The sequence below is a fragment of the Danaus plexippus genome, chromosome 25 (assembly GCF_018135715.1).
Source record: "Danaus plexippus chromosome 25, MEX_DaPlex, whole genome shotgun sequence".
Lineage (NCBI taxonomy): Eukaryota > Metazoa > Arthropoda > Insecta > Lepidoptera > Nymphalidae > Danaus > Danaus plexippus.
This window is the reverse complement of record NC_083553.1, coordinates 2,363,445-2,378,048: the sequence shown is the minus strand read 5'-3', so window position 1 is coordinate 2,378,048 and position 14,604 is coordinate 2,363,445. Positions and strand designations below refer to the sequence as shown.

The 14,604-nt window shown below is 30.8% G+C and overlaps 1 non-coding gene across 1 annotated transcript; it reads left to right on the top strand.

Moving 5' to 3' along the window:
• The first annotated feature begins 8,160 nt into the window (after positions 1 to 8,160).
• On the top strand, positions 8,161 to 8,249 carry LOC116775469 (U6atac minor spliceosomal RNA). The gene has a single exon (XR_004353834.2). It is a non-coding gene; the product is annotated as a U6atac minor spliceosomal RNA (small nuclear RNA).
• Positions 8,250 to 14,604: the final 6,355 nt, after the last annotated feature.

The following is a 14,604-nucleotide window of genomic DNA, read 5'->3' as shown; positions in this document are numbered from 1 at the left end:
AAAATACTTGTTGAGAATAAACCAAAAATTCGACTTCATTGAATTATTGAATTTATTTTTGGATATCATCACAGCCAATAATTTTCTTGGATGGATCTATTTCTCCAGTAGGTATTAATATGAATGAATATATAAATAGCATAATTATAGTTTTTAAAGGCAGGAAATTCAGTACACATATAAGAGAAATTAAGATGTATAAGAAAATAAGACGTTGGAAATTTTCTCAGGCCAGTAAATACCGAGAATACGGCGAAGACACCAATTGACGAAACCGTTTCTGCGCACTTTGCTGAGACCGAGTATCTGCAGCTTGTATCTTAGCATTTCTGCTCCTGCTTGAGCTAGTCGGCTATCCTCGCTCAGCGTTTGTACGTTCCAGCAAGCAATTCGTGTCTGTATTATCATGCAAAAAGTCTTCATGGTTTGATTGGTGGAGCTGCATGTGAGCGTGCTCGGTTTTGTCTCGGGTTTCCTCCCTGGTGAGTAGATTCTGTTTTGAGGCGCAGAATATTTGCCTTTCGCCCTGTACCCTCAGCTCAGGTGCATCCTATGGTCCCGGTCACGCGTCTGCGCGGTTGCAGCAGTTACCAGGAGGGCCGACGGGGACGGGGTAACTCAGACTTTCTAGGGCTCTGCGTTAAAAAGTTGTTCCGTCACTAACACTGCAGATAGTTTCTTGGCATTTTGTAGGCAATACTGTCCTCACCAACAGTGATTCCCACGAAGATTATACCCTGTATATATATATACAGAGGCAGGCATATTCTTGTTTTATCAACTTGTTAAGCCCCTAAAAGATGTTTTCCAAAAGTACTTTCAAGGTTTTTTACATGGCTTGAAATGTGAAAGTTATCGATGTGCGTTTGACTGTTCAGTAGCCATTAATAACATAAGTCATAACAATCAATAATATTAGAGGTATGGAAACAATCAGGTCCTGACTTATTAATATAAGTATTGGTAATACATCATCGTCAGAAGAAAAATACATGTTCGTGATAACAATCCTAAAATTACACTCACAATCTGAAATTATCAAAAAAAACAAAGTTTTCACAGATAGTCAGGGCGTAAGTATTTGATTTATTTAAAACAAGGGTTTCTTAGAACTAATAAGATTGTACAAACTAGTCGAGACATTAATTTTAATTGAATTTTCATTTACCATATTATAAGAAGTGGACGTATGCTTACTGACCAGCAAATCAATTCCAGTTAGAGTTATCTATCACTGTTATCTATCGCAAATTACAAATTCGCTTTTAATTTGAAGCTAAAACTATTAAATTTATTAGTTTTCATTTGTATTATATATTAAATATTTATAGCAAAATATTGGAATTGAAACTATTCAAATATCAAAACTAAAGTTCATTGAACCTTCCCACCTCATATGAGAATATTTTTAAAAAACAATCTCGTTTTGAATGTGCTAAAAAGTATTTTTTCTACTTTGGAACTGTTTCTATTTATTGAAAACATCATAATTAAAGCATATAAACTAAAAACTTGGCTTGAAATTAAAGCAATCGCTTTTACTGAGTTTTAAATAATTTTTCTACTTTTAAACTATTTCTATTTATTGATAACATCATAATATAAAGCATTTAATCTAAAAGCTTGTTAAAAGTTAAGCAATCGCTTTTACTGAGTATTAAATTTGAATAGTTAAAACCAATCAAATCCAGTTACTTAATGTATTTGTTTCTCTGCAGAAATAAATCCAATAAACCTGTGCAGATTTTCGTTTGAAGGGCTTCAATTAAATCACAGTAGTGTGGTGTACGTTGGACACGTTTTTATTAAATTGCTTGATAACTACTTCGTGTTTTTCTTAGGTGTCGATATTTATGGCCTAACTTTGTGTTCCAAATGACAATTCTCATCGATCAAAATGTTACTTATGTAATTTTGTAGGGTAATACAATAATATTTCTATTTTGTTGTCATAAAAAAGCTTCGCGAGGCAAACTTGTTTATTTTTCATTATATTTATTGATACTATTATTTGACTTTTATGATAGAGTTTTTCTCATTAATTAAGAACATTGCTTAAGTTCAAAGTACGTTTAATACGTATGTACATTTTAAGTATAACATACACTTAATATTTGTCTGTTTGGAAGTAACAGTGTAACAGGAGTGACATGGTTATAAAAATTTTTTGGACTTAAGAAACGGTAACTTTGAAAAACTACAAATGACCTGTAGAATGAACATATAACTCCTACCATTTGTTTTTTACAAATAATAATAATTAATATTGCTCTATTCAGGGTTGACATAATATAATTTTTTATTCATTATATATACAACCTTTTTTATGTATATGTTTATTTTTAAACGTATATTATGCATAATAACTACAGCAAAGTTATCTACTTAATACTAAAAGTAAGCTTCAGTCCTAGCTGAGGAATAATAATTGATTTTTAGAAGGACTATTATTCGATAGCGGTTTCGGGTTCCTTCTTCGTATTCCCAGTCAGATGGCATTTATATAGCATTCAATGAAAATAGAAATAAGTAATTATTTGAGTATACGATTTTAGATCTGATATTAGAAAACTTAGATCGAAATTGGAGCAAATTTTAAATACTAAAGGAAAAAATTTGAAGCAAGGGATAAAAAAAATTTACTAAGGTCTGTTTCAATGATAAAAATGTGTATTTGGGAATATCAAAAGCAATTTCAAGCTAAAAGTTTCAATTTTTTGGATCTGTGAAAAGTTCAGGTAACACAAGTTCTCAGTACACAGTAACAATAAAAACAATCAAAATAATTACTCTGCGTTGTCATTCGCTTATAGAAGTACATTGAACAGATAATTTGAAACTATACCTATTAAAATTTTCTAGGGACATCACAGTCGCGAAAGTTGTCTGTAAAAAAAATATATTTTATTTTAATAGATTTAATGAGATCTAAGATTTTCGCGAGTTTTATTCATTTAAATGAAACTAATATATTTCGGATAAACTACGCGGATTTTATTTTTTTAATAGATTTGCTTCTTTTTAGATGGCTGCGTATAAAATTTCTCAATTTTTTATTGAATCCATTACCTTCCTAGTATAAAACAATGTGGAGTATATTTATTTTTCTTTCATTGATGTATGTATTTTATTGATTCTTTAATTATATATAATAGTGTTGTGTATTATATATAATGTATGGGTAAACCGACTTCACCTCTAATATCAACAGAGGCATAGTTATTATAATAAGTTTATTTAGCATTACAATAAGTTAGTTATTCTAGGCTCACATTTATAAACGAAAAATAAAATACATCAACAATATTTGTATAATATTGATATATTTTATTTTTATTTTAAAATTATATATTTATGGTACCGAAAACAAAAAAACTGTCAGTTTTTAAAGATCCACTAATATGTGCAATAATACCTATTTTTGATCAATCATCCAGCAATAGTCAAAGATATTTACATACAACTGGGTAATCAATTATCACTTCGGATATACTTAAAGTTGAAAAAGGATAGTAGGGAAATATCGTGTGAAATAAAAAGCTGTCTGTCTGTAAGCTGTCCGAAACAGTAACTATCGTCTGAGATGCCTTTAGGCACTAGCAATGAAAATAAATATTGATTACAAATCTAAAGTATTCTTAAATGTATTCTAAACAAACAAACAAACAAATACTTTCTCAACGGAGCATAAGTTTAAGTTACTAATCAAACCAAATCAAGGATCATCCTACAATGAATGATGCTAAGTGTTTCGGCAAACTATGATGATATCTATTTGAATTACTTGGCTGTGTTATTAATTTTCAGGTTGAGTTCAAAAGCGATCTAAGTAATATAATGTTGACAGTTAAGGTGTCTTCAGAGAGCCTATATATGAATCTATGTGTTATATACTGCAAATATATTAATTAAATTACAGATGTACTCGTACCTTTTTATGTTTTTTAAAAGATAAATAAAATATTGTTTCATGAATTTTCTTTTGTAATTACTTATATTAAATTTAACTCTATCAAAGACCCTATTTAGGAACAATTACCGATACTGTGATCAATCTTAGTGTCTATTTTGGGTTGTAGGATTGTGTTATTTGTTAGTAAATGAGTAATTAATATGTTATAAAATAAGCGTTTAAAAATTTATTTTTAAATTAAAAAATAAGTTTTATCGTGGCCTTTTTTTTGTTTTAAATTTAATTGTATCCAGGATTAACTTTAAGCGATTAAGGCGTTATTTATGTGAACAAAGTCTTCTCACGCAGTCACTAATGGTTAACTGCATTTACGAGACGCGACAAAATTAAACGAGAATTTCAAAGTTATTTTGTACTTCCATTAGTATTAGCATTCAATCCGGCTCAACAAAATTAATGTTTTGATACAAAGTTGAATGTAATTTTCTTTATAAAAGATCTAACAGCAAAATAGTTGTGATAATTTCAATTTATTTATTCATATCTTGACAATATCATAGACTTTGTTACGTACGCGCTACATATTATAAAATAAATGAACATCGCCGGGGTAACATCGTTGTATAGATAAAATAACAAGTGACGCCGCTGACTCCGCGGAACCAACACCAAGCCGTGTGAACCAGAAGATTCCTGATACTACACAAGGTATGGAATGGCATTGCTATACTAACATCGGGGCAATCATGTAGTCTTAGGTATAGGTTATAAGTTTTAATGTGTAATTTTTATTATAATATACATATAAGTATGTTTCGTAGTTTTCCTGGAACCTCCGGTTGCCACCTTATATAATTACTTATACTGTTGCATGTGGTGCGTAAAATTATGTTATATGTTTGTATTGCCATGAATTAAAAGAGGATAATTTCTTCAAAACTTTTTTATTTGTATATAATCTTGTTGTTATTCAAACTATTTGTTTTAAGGAGTACGAGTATATATGTATATGTTGTACTTATTAAAATTCAGTTGCAATTAGATATTTAAAAAAGCATCTGAAGGCAACATCTTCAACTTTATAGTTACAAAATAGACAAATTAAATAGACATATACCTTCATATTAAAGGACTTGCACTATTCACTATCAGAATAACAAAAAAAAAAAATCTTTTAAGCCGAGCAATATATCATATATTGTAATATGTTAAAACGATGACGGTTTATTATATGCAGTCTTCAACATTTTAACTATAACTTTCAGAACTTCATTTTACTTTATAATTTTTTTTTGAACAGGAACTTATTGCTTCATTTTAATTATTGAATATCTTATTTTAATGAACCAGCTAGTTACAAATCATTCTAAACCAAAGAAGATACAGACTAAGCATTTTTTTCCTTTTCTTAGCTTTAATTGATTATTTCATTCAAAAAACACTAATCAATATATCAGTTAAGTAAAAACTTAAGCTCGTTTTCAATACTTTGAAATAATTATATATTTTGCAGTCAATATTGAATTATTAAATTACCACCAGTTAATTTCGATTTCCAATGAATGTCACTCAAACACATGGACCGAATTTCGTATATGCTTAAAGTTTTTATTATTATTAATTTCAGTTTACCGATTCGGTGTATTTGTTTGAAAATAGACATCATTAAACTATAATGTTCTATAATATTGTAAAAAATAAACTATAAATAGTTTAAATAATCTTACCCATACTAACAGTTGTACTTTTGATGATATGAATGACTATTCTAGAAGATAGATAAACTAAAAAAGTATTTAAAACTTGATGACTAACGATAAATCTCATTAAGTCGTACTTGGTATTTTTAGACATATAAAAAATATATTATGATTAATTTTACAAGGGATGCTGGGGCTTGTCGAGCCAATAAAATCAGCAATATGGTTCTCCAAGACTTTTAATAAAGTCGTATCGGAGTTAACGGCAGCTTACGCTTGGGTTCCTCAGAAGGTTATCTTCGCGGTATCTCGGCATGGAAATTTAGTGCCGTTGCAAACACATATAATTTTAATGTCTAAGAGCTGAATGTGCTTACTTCACTGCTGAAGGCTTGATTTCCTCTATCCAACAGGTGAGATGATAGTTAAACGCTATACAGTTAGTTAATTAAAAAAAAGCATCAGCAAGGCATCCGCAACACCCCTTTACGTTGTAGATGTCCTTATCCGACGGTAATTACGTCCCACCAGGTAGGCCGCCTGCTCGTTTGCCCCTTTGGGGCATAAAAAAAAGCATTACGTCAAATAATATTCAGTATAAAAATTAACAGGATGAAAACTTTCTCCTTTTAAAATTATGGTGGAGCTGAAATAAAAGTACCTACAGCTAAATGTAGTCTTTTTTGTTTCTCTACATAATATCTCCCAGCAAAATATTGGCAAGGAAAATTTAATTTCATAAATGAAATTAAACTCAATTGCTTAAAAAAACTTCTTTTAGACTTTTAATTAGAGAAATTTATGATGTATTTTTTGTGTTGTTTGGAATAAATTTAATGCGAAATTAATATTTTAACATTATCTTTAAATAATATACAATTATTATTATACGTAAAATTTTAGATTACTCTTGGAAAAAAATATTTAAAACATTTTGCGAAATGAAAAATTTTAACAAAAGAAAATGCATATTTTTGTATGCCTTCCCTAATTTGTAATTTTTAGTCAATAAAAAACAATAAAGGTTATTGAGAAATACATAAAAACTTTTTCAAAATTATAGCCAAGTTCTATAAAGAAGAAAAATTACAAAAAAAAAATTTAAGGAAATTAAAGAAAGATCCAAAAAGGAATAATAAACGTCCGACTTGGCGGTTGATTGAATACTAAACATAAAATCTAATGTCTAACGATTCTTGTTCCAGATATTTCAAAAGATAAATTATTTGCTAATTTATCAGAGCATGTAATTTGTACAATTTATGAAGACAATTGGATTGTTCGGTCTATTGTAAGATTTTATTTATGTCGCCTTTTATGTCGTTTGTTCAGGAGAAGTCTTGCAAGTCAAGTTTGAAGCAGATATCTTTAACTTGTTTAGCTGAAATTTATTACTCACGTTCAGTTTGGATGATAAGGCTTGGGAAACGTTGTGACGTCGTTCTCAGTTTAACTCATATCAGACCGATATATTTTTCATTAAATTTATCCATTCATAGCTAAATATAGCTACATACTTTTTTTGCTCGTGTTTCCCATTACACAGACGTGAACTGTATAAGCTACACTGTTTGTTTTTAATTACCTTGAAAGTAACCGCTGACTCAGCTCCTTCCTTATTATAAACAATTAATCATTCTCAGCAATTCACTACCACAAAAATATATCTTAAGAATACATATATTATTATAATTATATTATATTTAAATATTTAATTAGAATTATAAATAAGAAATACTTTTATATAGACGAATAGGATTTTTGCGTGTTTTTTTAAAGAAATTTATAAAACAGTAAATTTTAAGCAGAACTTTGATGATTACATTTTTTTATACAAATATTCAGTTTGACTTAGACAGGATAAGTGATTGTCTTATACTTATATGTGATATCCATATCATCTTAAAAAACAAGCTTTTTCACCTTTAATAGTAACTTATTTTTCTAACTAACAACTAATCAGATGAGTTTGAACATGAATCTATTTTGCAATTTATTAATCGAAATTCAAAACAACACCTTTTTTATGTCATTTAAAAAAAATATTGTCTAAAAAACAGAAAAAGTATACGTTATTCGGCTTTTTTTGTCAGGAATGAAGTTGTTTGTTATAAAACCCGTTTTATTTAAATCGATAAATAACTAACATAATATTTTTTCAACTTCAAAAAGTAAGGATAGGATTATATAAAAAGTAGTGTGCAACTTAAAAGATTATTAATCAATTTAAGTTGTCTCCATATTTATAATATTCTGAAGAGAGGAAAGTTTGCTTGGGTATGAAAAACTGCTTTTTCTTGCGGTACTTCATAACAAAAATGGATTTTAATAATGTATGAACCAGAATTTTAGTTAGAACTGTCGTCGTTAGAACTTACAAAATAAATACAATAATTTACAATGAAACGAAAATATTCTACAATTTTTCTATCACTTAAATCGTCTTAAAAAAGACATCCTAGTAAAGTTTAAACACTCGCTAGTTTCAAAATAATCATTTATAAAGGTTGTCTAATAGGTTTATATTTAGCAGGGCTATTAAACGTAGTGTCTATTGAAAGAAGAGACGGTTAGCACTCCCCTTGACAAGGATGGAGTACATAAAATGGTGAAGGCACACTTTACCACAATTTTTGACCACAGCAGAGTCGCCTTGCGGGCCCTGTGGCGTAGCGGAAGAGCGGCGCGTGAGACACCCGTGGGGTTTTAGTAGGTAGTGCGTCCTTTTCAGGACGAGAGTCCGACATAACTCCTCTTGTTTTCTTCCTCCCCAAGCAAGAGGGCATGCATTAAGCATTTCCTCACGAAAAAAAAATTGCTACTAAACGTTGTTTGATTTAGTTTTCATAATACACAAGGTAAGCTTACTAATTCATTAAATATATTTTATTTAAAGATTTTGTATCCTCTTATCAAGGAAAGTGAAAGACATCCACAAGGTTTATAGACAACGACAAAAAATAATAATAGAACAGTAGTACGTATATTAAATAGATTAAATCACATTTTCTTACATAAAAAAATATGCATTTTATCATAAAAAATAACTACTAATAAAATTAAATTTCTATAAAGTTTAATCAGACAAAAAACAAGAAATCCTTAAAGACTGATAAATTTGAAGGCATAATGGCCGTTTAAGGTTTTTTGAATTCTACTTAATGAGGCTATTTAGTTAATTATGATCTTTACTAACTTTAATGATCATTAATGAATATTTTTTCGATTCATTCGTATTCTAAGTCTTCATCGATATTTTATTCCGTTCCTTACAAAAAAATAACACCATAACGTGAAACAACATATACATATTGTATTTTCAAACACCCATTTACTTTAAAATGAGTTCAAAAACTGATTTGTTTACTGCAGTTTTTATTTTAAAATACCTTTACATAATAATCAATAAAAAGATTTACTGGCCTACGTAAATTAGGAACTGTTTTTCGTATATATTCTGAAAGTGTAAAAAGGCATGTTTATGATATCAGGGTTGGAAGATTTAACGTATGTGGTTCATACATCTGTAAAATTATACGTCAATTTAATTTGTTTGCGAAATGGACCATGAAATCCATATTGCTTTTGTATATCATGTATGAATTAATATTGTAAATATCTCTTATGGTAATTAATTTTGTAACAAAACACCTTGATATTAAACCAGGCATTTTCGGACATAATGAATTTGACATTAGCACAAACAAAAATAATACAATAGCTTTTGAAACAACACAAAAACTTTATAAATTTTTGCAGTACTTTTGCATTGTGTTTCAGTTGTAGCCTCTTTTGTTAGTTATAATTCGTTATCTGATTGTGTGTTATACTAAATTCAGATGTTCTGGAAGAGGGAATGTTTTTTTAATAATCCTGCCAATATTAATATAAATGCGATAGTTATTAGGAGTGTTTAGATGAAAAGACGTATGATGTAAGGAAGTATTGGCTGTAAGAATGGTAATTGCTTTTTCTCCAAAAGAACTACTAAACGAATCTTGACAAAACTTAACGTAGCTTTAACATCAGAATAATACATAGTCTATAACTTTTCGGTTGCATTGTGTATGAAGTAAATGATGCTATCAGGTAATTACCATGTCTATTATTTTAACCAGCTTTAAATATTTCTCTCTGAACTTAATTCTAGAATTCACGTGGAAGTAGTTGCGAGCAAAAACTAGTACATTATAATTTGATGAAGGATAAGTCAAATATTTTTATGAGCACGTTTTTCTTATCGCAACAAGTACCTATAAGTGTGGGATATAATTTTTATTAGAATTAGTGCTTCGTATAACATGTATATTAAAAGAATTTATTGGCACTCTACTTCTCTTTTCTTGACATTTTAGTTCATTACTGAAAAACAAAATATTGAAAGTGGTTTAGAGGATGACAATTTTTTTTTTGTAATGAGGAAGTAAGTTATTAATACTTTATTTATTAACAGAAGTGCCTATGTATAGAGTATTATTAAAAAAAAAGAGTGAAAAATTGCAAATTGAAAAAACACACAAGTAATGAAATAGACAATATCTGTGATGAGAAAATCCACCTTGTTCGGAAGATTTTGATTTTTTTTGTCAACGTATGAGCTGGTATAAACAGCAACGATGTGTTAGAACCAGCATATGTCGATGGCAATTTGAGAAAATTTTCTTTAAATTGCCCGTTTGTGAGTAAACGGTTTACTTACACCAAATTTACATAGAAAAATTTGGTATCATTTAGACTGTACACCTCCAACTCCGCATTCAGTGGTGCTTGCAAGAGAACGTTTGTCTTAAATGTTTTACATTGAATTGGCCGTTTTTGTTCCATTTGTCATTTCGACAGGTCATTTGACCTCACTCGGACTTAATATTGCGTGATTTCGTACAAGAGGATATCTATTTGACAGGTGTTTAGAACGAAAAAGACTTGAATAATTTTATAAAACGGTTTTTGACAAGTCAAAGTTATATGGCTGCAAGCGTCGAGTTAACGTTGGTAACAATATTGTACAAAGATTTTAACTGTACGGTCCCAACAAGGATCACATACAGAAAATTTAAAGATTTAATCACACGATGTATTGCGATAGTTTTTATTAATTCTAACAAAAAATACCCATTTATAACCATTTTAATATCTGCGATTTTCACTTGTAATAAGTGTTAACACATCGCAATGTGGCCTGTTTACCACAGATCAGTTACAAGATTATAAGATATGACGTTCTATTTTGCCTTTTTGAAATTATTAAGTTTTTTTGAATTTTTTTTCAGGTTTCAGTTTTTTTATGTTTTGGTCACAAAATACTTTTTGGTACTAACGTTGAGTGTGTTTTCATTTATTATAGTATTAACCACTCCCGTCATATATGAGGACCGAAAAATAACCTATATTTGATCACTCGTCAGTTGTAGCCTTTTGATTCTACAACTTTTACATTCTTTGAAGAAAATATTACCACAATACCTTTTTCACGTATACTTTTGATCCTGACTAGAATCTATGAGATGAGAAACTACTTTTGTTCCTAAATTATTTATAGGTCAAAAGGTATATCTTCAATAAGCATTCAAGAACCGTACAGGTTGGTGGCCTGGAGGTTAAAGGCCCGCCTCTTATACGTGAGGGCGCGCTTTCGAAACCCGGCAAGTACCAATGTATGATATTTAAAATCACTTTCTAAGAGTATTTAGACACCACTGACAGACAGTGAAGGCAAACATCGTGAGGAAACCTGGTCATATATTTTCAAATTATAAGATTAAAATCGCCAACCCGTCTTGAGCAAGCGCGGTGATTAATGCTCTAACCTTATCCATGTGAGAAGAGGCCTTTGCTCAGCAGTGGGCTCCGATAGGCTGATGATGATGACAGGTATAGTTCTACTTTTGTTAGTAAAATTCCATTAAAATTAAATTAAATGGTAGTTATATTTTTGTCCATTTTGCTTATTTACAGTATTATTTTATGCAGCATGGAAATTGCTTTTCTGAATAATTCAGGTTAGGATCTTGAAATAAAATATTTTCATATATTAAATAAAAAGTGTCCCTCGTCGGTGTTATACTTCAGATCAGGTAATAAATATTGATTGATAGTGATGTAAACTGAAATGAAGTCACATTTTCAATTTAAAATGATGAAATAAAAAAAAAAAATTTTTAGGTAAATTAAATTCAAAAACTCAACCCGTTGTTTTATTGTTGATAATTGTATTTGAGACAACAGTAATTATTTATAAAATAAATATCTTACAAAAATTATACTGGAAAAATAGTGAGAAAGAATATGACTCCATATGAATGATATTCCAATTTGTTGGTTGCGTTTTACTTTTATTACTTGCATATTTCAACAACGAGATGGGTATGCTGAAATTTTGAGCAAATTTTTCATGAAAAAAGTTCCTATATTTTTTTGGTGTTTATTGAATGAGTATATGAATTGTATTGTTGCAAGCTAGAACTATCTAGCTAGGAAATTTAAAACAGTGTTCAGGAACGACTGATATTAATTTAACAGTACCATTTCAACTCATTATACAGACTACAGACCCAAATAAATTATACAGATTTGAAGTACCAAATACTAAAATAGAACTGTTTGTAAATTTGAATTCTTCATCGAGAAGTGTTACGTGACGGTGTCATAGCGATAGTTAAATTAGATATTAAAAGAATTACGGTGTAATCGCAGGCCGCGCTAAGCTTCTAAGTAAACTTGTTCATTCTACACGGGTCTGACTCAGCAGTTCCGTGTGAACAGACTTTTTAGTTTTATATTTCTTTTTCGAATATTTTAGAATATTGTGTCACTATTTGTTCACCCTTCTTACAATATAGTCGAACCAATTAATTGTAATTTAGATTTAAAATTAAATTAAGTCATTTAAATTTTGGTTTCATTGCATCCACCGACCGTCGAAATCATAATTAATTTATAAATAGTATGTTTATAATATTCTTGTTTTGCCAAAGCGATTTATTTCTCTGGTGATAATATAAAGACTTACAATTTAATGGCAACATGAAAGTTGAACAAAGAAAGGAAGATTTAAAAGCTTTCAACATTTTTTTTGATATTATCTAAGACGTTGCGTTTTGGTAACGAAGGTATGTTGTTACCCTTACTTCAAACTCCATCTATGTAAGCTAAGGCTATTATTAATGAAAGTTAGTTTAGCCTCAAAGAGCAAGTCTTTAAAAACGTTGTATTATTTGATTTATATTTTGAACACCTGGAACAGGAACTTTCAAGAGGTTTTGATCTTCGCTATACTTTAAGTAGTTCACGCATTTAGTACTTAAACTGAAGTTGATCTTAATAAATTGCAAAAATATTAATGTCGTAATCAAAGATAAAACTCGCAAGTAATATTCGATGTTGGAGATATTCTAAATAAATTATACTGAATATTGGATTAAGATAACACTTTCGTGCCAGCTATGCTAATGTCTATATCAAAATATTAATGAAGTAACTTTTGATATTCTCAATAAATTCCATCGCTTCCCGTTAATGCAGTTAAGCATTTGTAACTGTCTGGGGAGACGTTCCTTCAATTAAATAAGATCCGCTTATGCTTAAAGCCGAAATGCTAATCTTGCTTATTATAAAGTTAATAACTTAGAAACGTAACTCAGTATTGGTTTCTGCCTTATAAGTGTACCTTAATTTTTTTAACTTAATCATTATTTGTACATACACTCGGTTTCAATAGAGTTTATAACAAAAAAACGTCATTCAAACTGTTTATAGAAGGTGCGAAATTTAATCTAGACCTAGAGACTAATTTAAAATAAACTCGTTAGAACCGAGTAATTCAAATAACCCAAAGAAAAATAATTTATATATTAAAATTTATTATTTATCTCTTATATAAGTTTGCTAATAAAATCTTGCTATTGATCAATGATGTGTCAAACGATTTATCTTGCTTGAGCCGGCTTGCAATTTTTATTCTATGAGACAGTTTTGATTCATTTAACAATACGATATTTGAGCTTTAAAACGATCTGAAGCTTTTACAGACATCGTTATATCGTGGATACATACTGAAAGGTTAAACAAAATTGTATTATTGTGCATAGAAATGCATCTTTGGTGAGTTGACTTTTTTTTTTTTTTCTTTTATTTTCGAGTTGACAGTAGCTGTTAGCCCTATTGGCTTTTACAGCGTCACCGGGAGGGGTGGGCGGCCCGATGGGACCTTTCCGTTTAATTCGGGCCCGAAGGGCCCGACGGAGGGTTACGCCGGTCCCAAGGGTGCCTCTAAGAGGCCGGAACTCGGCTTAGGACGTCGTTGTAGTGGAGGATGAATAGGATATTGGAATACATGACGTCCCCCGACGGCAGAACGCCGGAGCGACGTGTTAGGAACGGGACCTCGTCTTCGCCGTCGAAGGCGGTGTGTTAGTGTAATGATGTCTTGTGTGTCTTGAAGACTTTTAAGTCTGTACTGTCGGTCATATGTTTACTGTCAGGGTCTAGGAGGGGTGTCTGGAACGCCTAATCTTAGGTACTAATTGCCATTGGCTTTGAACGCTCCCATGGCACTCAACATGCCCGCGTGCTGGCACTTTGCCAGCATGCGGGCCTGAGGATTGCCATCGGAGGCCCTCAGCTTGGCGGCGAACGTCTGCACCTCCGCGGGGTCTATAAGACTCGCGAAGTCATAGACTAACTGCAAGTCAGCTGCGAGGCCGGTTGCCGGTATGTGCGCGGGTGCCAGAGGGGCCTGTGTTGCCTTAGGGGCTTGGGTTGCCTGAGGGGCCATGGGTGTCTTAGGGGCCTGTGTTGCCTTAGGGGCCTGGTTGCCTGAGGGGCCATGGGTGCCTTAGGGGCCTGGGTTGCTGTCGGTTCGTTAATAACGCTAGGCCTATGCCAGGCGTTATTTGCAGGTGTGAGTTGACTATAATTGAGCATTAAATAATATATGTATATGTACATATGTATATGTATATATGTATATGTATATATGTCAGCTGTACACCT